The sequence below is a fragment of the Selaginella moellendorffii genome, unplaced genomic scaffold, assembly GCF_000143415.4.
Source record: "Selaginella moellendorffii unplaced genomic scaffold, v1.0 SELMOscaffold_19, whole genome shotgun sequence".
Classification (NCBI taxonomy): domain Eukaryota; kingdom Viridiplantae; phylum Streptophyta; class Lycopodiopsida; order Selaginellales; family Selaginellaceae; genus Selaginella; species Selaginella moellendorffii.
In genome coordinates, this window is record NW_003314280.1 from 905,258 (window position 1) to 915,041 (window position 9,784).

The window sequence follows — 9,784 nt, forward strand, 5'->3', positions numbered from 1 at the left end:
ATCTGGCGACTGCCAGCCGAGTTTGCGGCAAGATCATGGCGGCAGGAGGCGATTGTCACTCGCAGCAGTTGATGAACGCCATTCTTCAAGCCTACCGTGAAGTGGAATACGTCCACTATGACTCCAGGAGTTGTAACCGACTGGACTTTGACCCAGCCAACCCAATCGATGAGGTCGTGGCACTCGTTGTGGCACCATTGGAGCCGGGGGAGCTGCTCAGGGGAATCAACGACTCTCCAGTTCTGGAGCAGCTGACGACGAGGAGGCCAGATCAGCAGTCGCTGATACCTCATACCGAAGCCGTGATGGTTTGCATTGAGCACGCAGTGATGTGGCTCTGCAAATCCAAGCTTCGGGTTTTCTACCCGCTTGCTGTGACTTGTAAGTTTTTCCAAGTCTGTAAGCTTTCTAGGTCCGTGCTTTAATGTTTTTTATGCTTACCTTGTAGACCAAGATATAGCAAAACTTTCCATCGAGGACGAGAGGTTGTTCCAAAGGTTTTGGTACGTCGCTATTGAAATGTACCTCATAACTAATGTGCCAATCAAACAGGAACGTTCGTATCCCATCACCTCTGGAACGAGGGCTCCGGGTTATAGCCATAGATGACAGGTTGCCTATTATTTCTTTTTTCGTGTGTAATATTTACGCTTTTTCACTGCAGTGATGCACTCATGGACGGGGATCTGCACTATGTCCATGCTGAAGATTACAAGAGCATCACCCCGGTCCTCCTCGAGGATATGTCCATCAAAGAACTCGAGGTTCTCAAGAAACTCGCGTTTCATTATCGGGCCACTGCTGCAAACTTGGAGTACGAAAGAAGTGTTGCTTGCGGCATAGCGGCAGATTTCTTCATGGAATACGGGAGATCGGAGCCACCTCAGTATCGCTATCTTTTTACCTGAATGTTTTCGTAAAATATGCTTTTTAACTTTTTTGGGTAAGCCCTTTTTTTGGAACAAGAAGCAAAACTTACAGAAACTCGTAACTCAAAACTCTTGGTTAGACATGGCTCACATTTAGTTTGTTTTATTGGTTGATCTGCCCGTGCGAGTGCATTAGACTCGTGGAAACCATGCTTCTGCTCTAGCTTGTCAATTCTAAAAAATTAATGGGTATATCTAAAGCAAACACTGTTTCTTCTAAAGGTAAAGAACCATAGTAGTTAACATTTTCATTTACCTTATATAATTAAAAAAAATTGCTGCGCATTGTGTTGTAGCAACGCTTGGTTTGCTTTTGTTTTTTAATATTTTTTGTTACGAACCATCCTCGGCCCATATTTTGCCACGTGACCCTTACATTTGTTCCTATATAATTTGTTCAAATTCAAGTCCTGGCTCAAATTTTTTATTGCCATGGTGATTTTGACCATGGCTTTTCCAACCCTTTTGTCAAGAGCACTACAAGAGCGTACATGGCTTCAAACATCCAATTCAAACAAATTAATAGTAAATCTGAAATTTGGAATTGCTCGTGGCTTAAGCTCTTTCATGTTAATTTCCTTACGCACTTACTGCAAGATAGGGTTTAGCATCTAGTACAGAAAGCAATACACCACATCCTTCACCCAGCTTCTCTAAAGTCCTTAAGGAACTCCCTATCCAGATGCACAATGATCATTTTCCTGGATTCTGGTGTTAACAATGTTAAAGTGGTAGATTACCTGAGATGGGCTTTTAGAGGTAGCTTGTGTTTCTTGCGTATTAGTTCTCTTGCGAATTTCAAGTTGCTATGCAATGCTATCAGCAACAATCTTGTGAGTTGTTGCCATGGAATTGCTAGTTTGTGTGCTTTGAAATTTAGAAATTGTTAAAAGAAGCACTAGAAGATTTCACGAATAGATATTTGTATTATAGAGAAAGCAATTGAAAAATAGACAAGAGACAAGTGTATCTATTTTTGGTTGTTGGCAATATCTATGGCTGAATTGTTTGGTGTCTCAAAATGGACAATAATATTTGCCTCATTCAATAGAAAGAACTTTGTTGGTTTTGAAGATAGATAAATAGCAATTTTTTCTAGGGACTTCGTAGCAAACTTGACCATAGACCCTTCATCCAAATTATAAATTTTATCCACCATTTTATCACACATTGTAACTTTATATTCCATCATGTCATTTGATATAATAGAATCAGTTATTGTAGCTGATTTATGAGGGATGGAACACCCTTTACACTTTGCACAAACAACAAAACCATCTTCTCTCTCCTCTAACATTATGAAAGAGCAAAATGAACAAAGACTTTCAGCTTGAGTGAGGTTTTGTTAGTTGTCAGGGATGAAATATCCACTAATCTGTATAATTAGAAGTTAGAGTTGAAAGGAGATATAAACAACTTACATTACCTTGTCTTTAGAAGTGAGGCCATGTTGTGTTTTATGAACTTCATTGAACCTCTGAATTTCATTTGAATCAACTAGTGGCAAAACTAAAGTATTTCCAGGTGTTGCTAAATCACCTGATACACTCATGCTTTTCATAATATAAAAAAATAAAAACTTTGGCATGTATCTAGCATATAAATCTGCTACAATATGATGATACTGCTCTTCATGCTCCAGATGCATATAGAGCTGTAAAAATATCTTAGAAATAGAAAATTAAATAGTAAAAAAATTACATCCAAAGGATTATCAGAAGAAGCAATCTTTATTTTAGGAAAAACACCAGTGTTGATTACAATAGCATGTATAGCTTGTGGATAAACTCTAGTAACCATTAAAGATGATATAGAAGCACCTCTAGTTGGTTGTAATCTTAGTTTAACATCAAAATCACTTATAATTTGAATGATAGAAGAATCTGTAATTTAAAGAACTTTTTCTGAAGTTCCATAGTGGTAAACTGGGTTTTTCTGTCATTCAACCCATCTGAAGTGAGAGAATTATAATCTTGTTATTTTTTTAAAAAAAATTACGAACTTTGTAAGTGAGAAACATTTGCCAACCATAAATTTATTACATAATCGCACACACATGGATGAATTGCCATATACAGTTAAAGTTTGCAAGCCATGCATATCTGTACAATCCATTATATAAGTTAAGTATTTTGCACTTCATAGAGTGTTCTTTGCAACATGAACTTTATAAGTTCTATACCAAAAGAAAATGAAAACTACAGAAAAAAAGGATTTCAAAACCATATATAGATTAATCTTCAGCTCAAGAATCTTAGTTGAATTTTCTTTTTCAAAGACAAGTGATTTAGGATGGTCAACTTTGTCCTCTTTGCTTGTGAAACTACAAAAGATAAATCAAGAAATACTAAAGAATAAAGAGAATCATAAGAATTTGTTTCTGTTGACAAATCCTCAGTGGGTGACAACTGAACAATATCCATAGCACAATCCAAATCTGACATATTTATGTGATTGATTAAACAGAATTACCTCTAGTTAATTTATACTAGTAAAAAGAGCCAAAAATAAACTAGACTTCACTTTGAAGAATCGAAAACAAAAAAGAATAAAACTTTGAGCTAAAAATTAAAATCCGTCAACTTGCCAAACTTAGGGTTAGGGCAGACAATAAAGCAGCCTGACTCCACTCCTTTGGCTGATACAATCTCCCTCTGTCCGTCGCTTTAAAAAAGAGGAAGGAATAAGAATAGAAAGATTGTCGTTTGTTCACACGTCCAAGTCAAAGCCCAGCATTTATGTCATGGTTTCCTCCAAAACTCAAGGTTCGGTCACCGTCCATCAATTGAGCCTCAATTTGCTCTTCCCAACGACTCCTCTTTGAAAATACTCTCCCTCCTCCCCCACTGCCCACTCGCATAATAGGGAGCCATACGGAGGAAGATCTAAGCTCCATCCATGGATGCATTCCAGATTGATTAATTGATTCTGGGCAATCAATCAGTACTGCCGTGGTTGGTTTTTGATCCTGGATTGTGGCTCCAATCCTCAATCAATTCAATAGTCCAAATATGATTTTCTTGATGCTTCCCAAGGACAAGAGCAATCCATTGGAGCTAGTGGAGAATGCGGTGGCCGGGAACGATGATAGCATCGTGATTGATCTCAAGGGGGCCCTGCTCAAATCCCCGAGCTGGTTTCAATACTTCATGCTTGTCGCAATTGAGGCTGGGAGCCCCCTATGAGTGCTCCTCCTCTTTTTCATTCTTCCCTTCACATGGATCACTGGCTGCCTCAGCCCTAGAGCTCTAGATTTTCTGCTTCATGGCAGTGGCTGGATTGAGGGCCTCGGCAATGGAACTTTGAGAGCTCCCTTGCAATTGCCGTTCTGGACATAGAACCCAACCAATGCATTGTACATTACATGGTTTCTTTGGCTCATGCTCCAAAAACCACCATGATGATACAAAGTGGTTAGAAAAATTTATAAATTATAAACATGTAAGCACGGTCATTTAGAAGCAAGAGCCTTAGTTTAGCAATCTGCAAGCTCTGTGACAAAGAGATGTCAAAGATACAAGGACTTTTAGTGACCATATCAATGTCGTACATGGCTTCAAGCATCTAGGTCAAACAAATCAATAACAAAGTTGAAATTTGGAATTGCTTATGGCTCAAGCTCTTTCACGTTCATTTTCTTGCACATTTACTACAAGATGGGGTTTAGCATCTAGTATAGAAAGCAATACACCACATTCTTCACCCAGCTTCTCTGAAGCCCTTAAGGAACTCCCTAGCCGGATGCACAATGATCATTTTCTTGGATTCCGGTGTTAGGCATACAATGTTAACGTGGTAGATTACCTGAGAGGGGCTTTTAGAGGCAACTTGTGTTTCTCACATATTAGTTCTCTAATTGATTGTGCAATGCAATCAGCAGCAATCTTGTGACTTGTTGCCATGGGATTTCTAGTTTGTATGTTTTGAAATCTAGAAATTGTTAAGAGAAGCACTACAAGATTTCACGAATAGATATTTATATTATAGAGAAAGCAATTGAAAAATAGACAAGAGACTATTGTATCTATTTCTGGTTGTTGGCAATTTCCATGGCTGAATTGTTTGGTGTCTCAAAATGGATAATAATATTTGCCTCATTTAATAGAAAGAATCCTATTGGTTTTGAAGACAGATAAACAACAATATTTTCTGGGGACTCCATAGCAAACTTGACCATAGACCCTTCATCCAAATTATAAATTTTATCCACCATTTTATCACGCACTGTAACTCTATATTCCATCATGTCATTTGATATAATAGAACCAGTTATTGTAGCTGATTTACAAGGGATGGAATGCCCTTTACACTTTGCGCAAACAACAAAACCATCTTCTCTCTGCTCTAACATTGTGAAAGAGTAAAATGAGCAAAGACTTTCAGCTTGAGTGAGGCTCTGTTGATTGTCAGGGATGAAATATCCACTAATCTGTATAATTGGAAGTTAGAGTTGAAGTAGATGTAAACAATTTACATTACCTTGTCTTTAGAAGTGAGACCACGGTGTGTTTTATAAACTTCATTGAGCCTCTGAATTTCATTTGAATCAACTAGTGGCAAAAATAAAGTACTTCCAAGTGTTGCTAAATCACCTGATACACTCATGCTTTTCATAATATTAAAAAATAAAAACTTTGGCATATATCCAGCATATAAATCTGCTACAATATGATGATATTTCTCTTCATGCTCCAGATGCATATAGAGCTGTGAAAATATCTTAGAAATAAAAACTTAAATAGGAAAAAACATTACCATAGTTACGTCCAAAGGAAGCAATCTTTATTTTAGGAAAAACACCAGTGTTGATTACAACAGCATGTATAGCTTGTGGATAAACTCAAGTAGCCATTAAAGATGATATAGAAGCTCCTCTAGTTAGCTGTAATCTTAATTTAACATCAAAATCATTTATAATTTGAATGATAGAAGAATCTGTAATATAAAGAACTATTTTTGAAGTTCCATGGTGGTAAACTGGGGTTTTCTGTCGTTCAACCCATCTGCAGTGAGAGAATTATAATCTTGTTAATTTTTTTTTTAAATTACAAACCTTGTAAGTGAGAAACATTTACCAACCATAAATTTATTATATAATCGTGCACACATGGATGAATTGCCATATACAGTTAAAGTTTGCAAGCCATGCATATCTGTACAATCCATTATATAAGTTAAGTATTTTGCACTTCGCAGAGTGTTCTTTGCAAGATGAACTTTATAAGTTCCATACCTAGGCAAAAAGCAAATCAAAACTACAGAAAAAAAAACGATTTTAAAACCATACGTAGATAAAACCTCCAGCTCAAGAATTTTGGTTGAATTTACTTTTTCAAAGACAAGTGATGCAATAGTGGCTTTTAGGATGGTCAACTTTGTCCTCTTTGCTTGTGAAACTACAAAACCAAAGAGAAATAAATCAAGAAAAGAGAAAAACCAAACCTTCAAAAGAATTTGATTCTGTAGACAAATCCTCAGTGGGTGACGAGTGAACAATATCCATAGCACAATCCAAATCTGACATATCTATGTGATTGATTAAACAGAATTACCTCTAGTTAATTTATACTAGTAAAAAGATCCAAAAATAAACTAGACTTCACTTTGAAGGATTGAAAACAAAATAAAATAATGAGCTAAAAATTTAAATCCGTCAACTTGCCAAACTTAGGGTTACGGTAGACAATAAACCAATTCAAACCTTCTGAACCTTTTCAACCTTTTCGTGCACTGACTCTCCTCATTTGTAAACATCCTTGCCAGATACTTCCCATCATCGACCAAGTTGAAGCTAGAAGCAGCCTGACTTTACTTCTCAGCTGTTACAATCTCCCTCCATCGGTCACTTTAGAAAAGAGGAATGAATAGGAATAGAAAGATTGTCCTCCATTGATCTTTGTTTTCAACCCATTGCCCACTCACATAATAGAAAGCCATACAGAGGAAGATCTAAGCTCCATCCATAGATGCGTTCCAGGTTGATAGATTGATTCTGGGCAATCAATCAGTGGGTTTCTGATCCTGGATCGTGGCTCTCAGCTCAAACCTCCAGGGAGAGCCAATTCTCAATTGATTCACTAGTCCAAATATGAGGCAAGAGCAATCCATTGGAGCCAATGGACAATGCAGCGGCCAGGAACGACAATAGCATCATGATTGATCTCGAGGGGGCACTACTCAAATCCCTAAGCTGGTTTCAATGCTTCATGCTTGTCACAATTGAGGCTGGGAGGCCTCTATGAGCGCTCCTCCTATTTTTCATTCTTCCCTTCATGTGGATCTCTGGCTGCTTCGTCCATCCAGTCTTGGCTCCAGATTCTCTGCTTCATGGCAAATCCTAGATTGAGGACCTTGGCAGTGGAACTTTGAGAGCTCCCTTGCAATTGCCATTATGGACATAGAGCCCAACCAATGCACTATACATTATACAATTTCTTTGGCTCATGCTCCAAAAACCATGTATGCTCATGATGATACAAAGTGGTTAGAAAAGTTTATAAATTATAAATATGAAATTAATCTAAATGAACAACCACCATTGGATGATAGAATATCCAAGAATATCCAAGCATATTCTAAGTATATTCATTACCATACAGGTTTGCTTAAGCAAACCAAAAACTCTCAAGAAAGGTAAACTTTAAACAAACATAAGCCTATTATTTGGTTTCGTATTGATATTCTATATATAAAGCTTTTTGCCTCTATGCCCCAACACTAAATTGTATCAACCTCCATGCTATTGTGTTTTAAAGCATTATCGCTCCTTATTCATTTTAGCCTCTCAGAGCGACATATAACCCATGCATATGTGTTGAAAATAGTATGAGCCTCTTTGGTTATAAATAGCTCATAGGCCATAATAAAATGCATTGCTCCATAAATCATAGCATGGATTTATGCTATAGAAACACATAAAATAATGGTTAACAAAGACAAAGAAGAAAAACACTTATAATTCATATGACATAGTATATAAGTTGTCTTATTAGTGTAGTTACATTAACAAATTTATAACAAATGCCTACTTTGTAGTCTTCTTGGATCATGTAAAGTTAATGCCTCACAAATTTGATGCCTTCTAAAATAGTAATCAGCTGCTTGACAACAAGAGTAGAAGTTGATAATTCCCCAATTTGTCCTTATACAATTCATGGGAATATTAATTTGGACATGGTTAAAATCTTCCTCTACCAATATCCTATGGTACACCCCCCTCCAATTTGTATCCACCACCCACATATATTTGTATAGTGTTGGTTGTATAATTCCCAAATAATTTGTAAAATAAACTATGGTCTTTATCTCACTTTAAGTGCATCCATACGCAAAATGCCGTTGTATTAGCAAATCCTCTTGATCTCAAGAAGTTATTGAAGCCTTACAAAAAATACCATAGAAGACCCTTCAATTTAAAAATTCATCTATTCACCATTGGAATGTTAGGATCTCCATCTTCATCTTCACTCTCGCTAGCTAAAGAAGTGTTAGAATTGAAGTCTAATAGCAACCCCGCACTTGGTTCATTTCCACCAATATATCTATTTACAACATTTGTATTTGACTCCAATTTCACAAATCTGAGCTATGGGCAAAACTTACTCATTGTGGATGTTTCTAGTCACTGCCAAAAAACCAAATCAATTTCACTACCACAACATGAAATTGAATGATATAGTTCCAAAAACGCTTTCTTGCTTGAGAACCCTAAGTCACACTTAGACAATGACAATGATGATGAATGGGATGTTGATCAATTAAAAGAAAAAACTAAACCTTTGTGTATCCAAGAATCATCAAAGGTTAAAAGGAGTAGTAAAGCCAAAGCTAAAGGACAATATGATCGATTGCATTGATTATATTATCAATTAATGAAATTTTAATCAAATAGTTTGGAGGATTTTGCACCCATTATTAAATTAAATGATTTAATGGTAATGCATTCATAGTACATAAGATTTTGCAAACTCTAATTTAATAATTGAATTTAATAGTAACTTATTTAAATAAAAAATTAATATGAAAATAAAATAATATTATAATTAGCATTTTTTGTATTTTTCTTGCTAAAATCATAATACTTCACTTTTGTAATATTAGGATTAAAATATTAAAGAATATTCTATAGGGTGACTAATGGCAATACCTAAAGAGTAAAGGTGTTATACTGGTAAATGTACAATGGCAAAGACAAGGTAAAAAATTAAATGTTAAGCATTTTTAAGTATTTTAGCACATTCTAGAGCATAAAATATAAATTAATTATTTTAAATCAACTTTTTGGAGGTGCTATAGATGACTAGAGTAGTTTATTGTATTTGTTAAAAACTTTAATCTAGGTGATGGTGAAACTTTTGGTTTAGGTTCTTATAGTGTTGTTGTTGGAAGTTTTGGCCCAAATGTTGTAAATAATGTTGATATTTATTTTTCAAAGCTTTCTAAGTGTTGTTACATAGCATTAATTTTTATGTCTATTATTTTATAAATTTTGTGTTTATTATGTTAGTGTATTTAATTAAATTAACATATGATCACATTTATATAACAGTCATTGAAAATTGTAGTTGCACCAAATATTTTCAACTAGTATAAGTTTTATGGCTAAAGGCATCAAATTTTGCCATAATAATATGAACATCAATTTTTTTGAATTTCTTAACTAAAACATTTATACATACATATATATATATATATATAATATATATATATATATATATATATATATATATATATATATATATATATATATATATATATATATATATATATGAGAAAATTAAGGTATGATATATTGTACTCTTAGTATAATGTGTTGGTTGATATGACCATAAATAATTCACAAACCCTAATCTTTC

General features: G+C 35.1%; 1 long non-coding RNA gene across 1 annotated transcript; it reads left to right on the forward strand.

The window, feature by feature from the left end:
* The first annotated feature begins 352 nt into the window (after positions 1-352).
* Positions 353-612, forward strand: LOC9651307. The gene is made up of 3 exons (XR_002992671.1): positions 353-381; positions 449-503; positions 553-612. It is a non-coding gene; the product is annotated as an uncharacterized LOC9651307 (long non-coding RNA).
* The last annotated feature ends 9,172 nt before the right edge of the window (positions 613-9,784 follow it).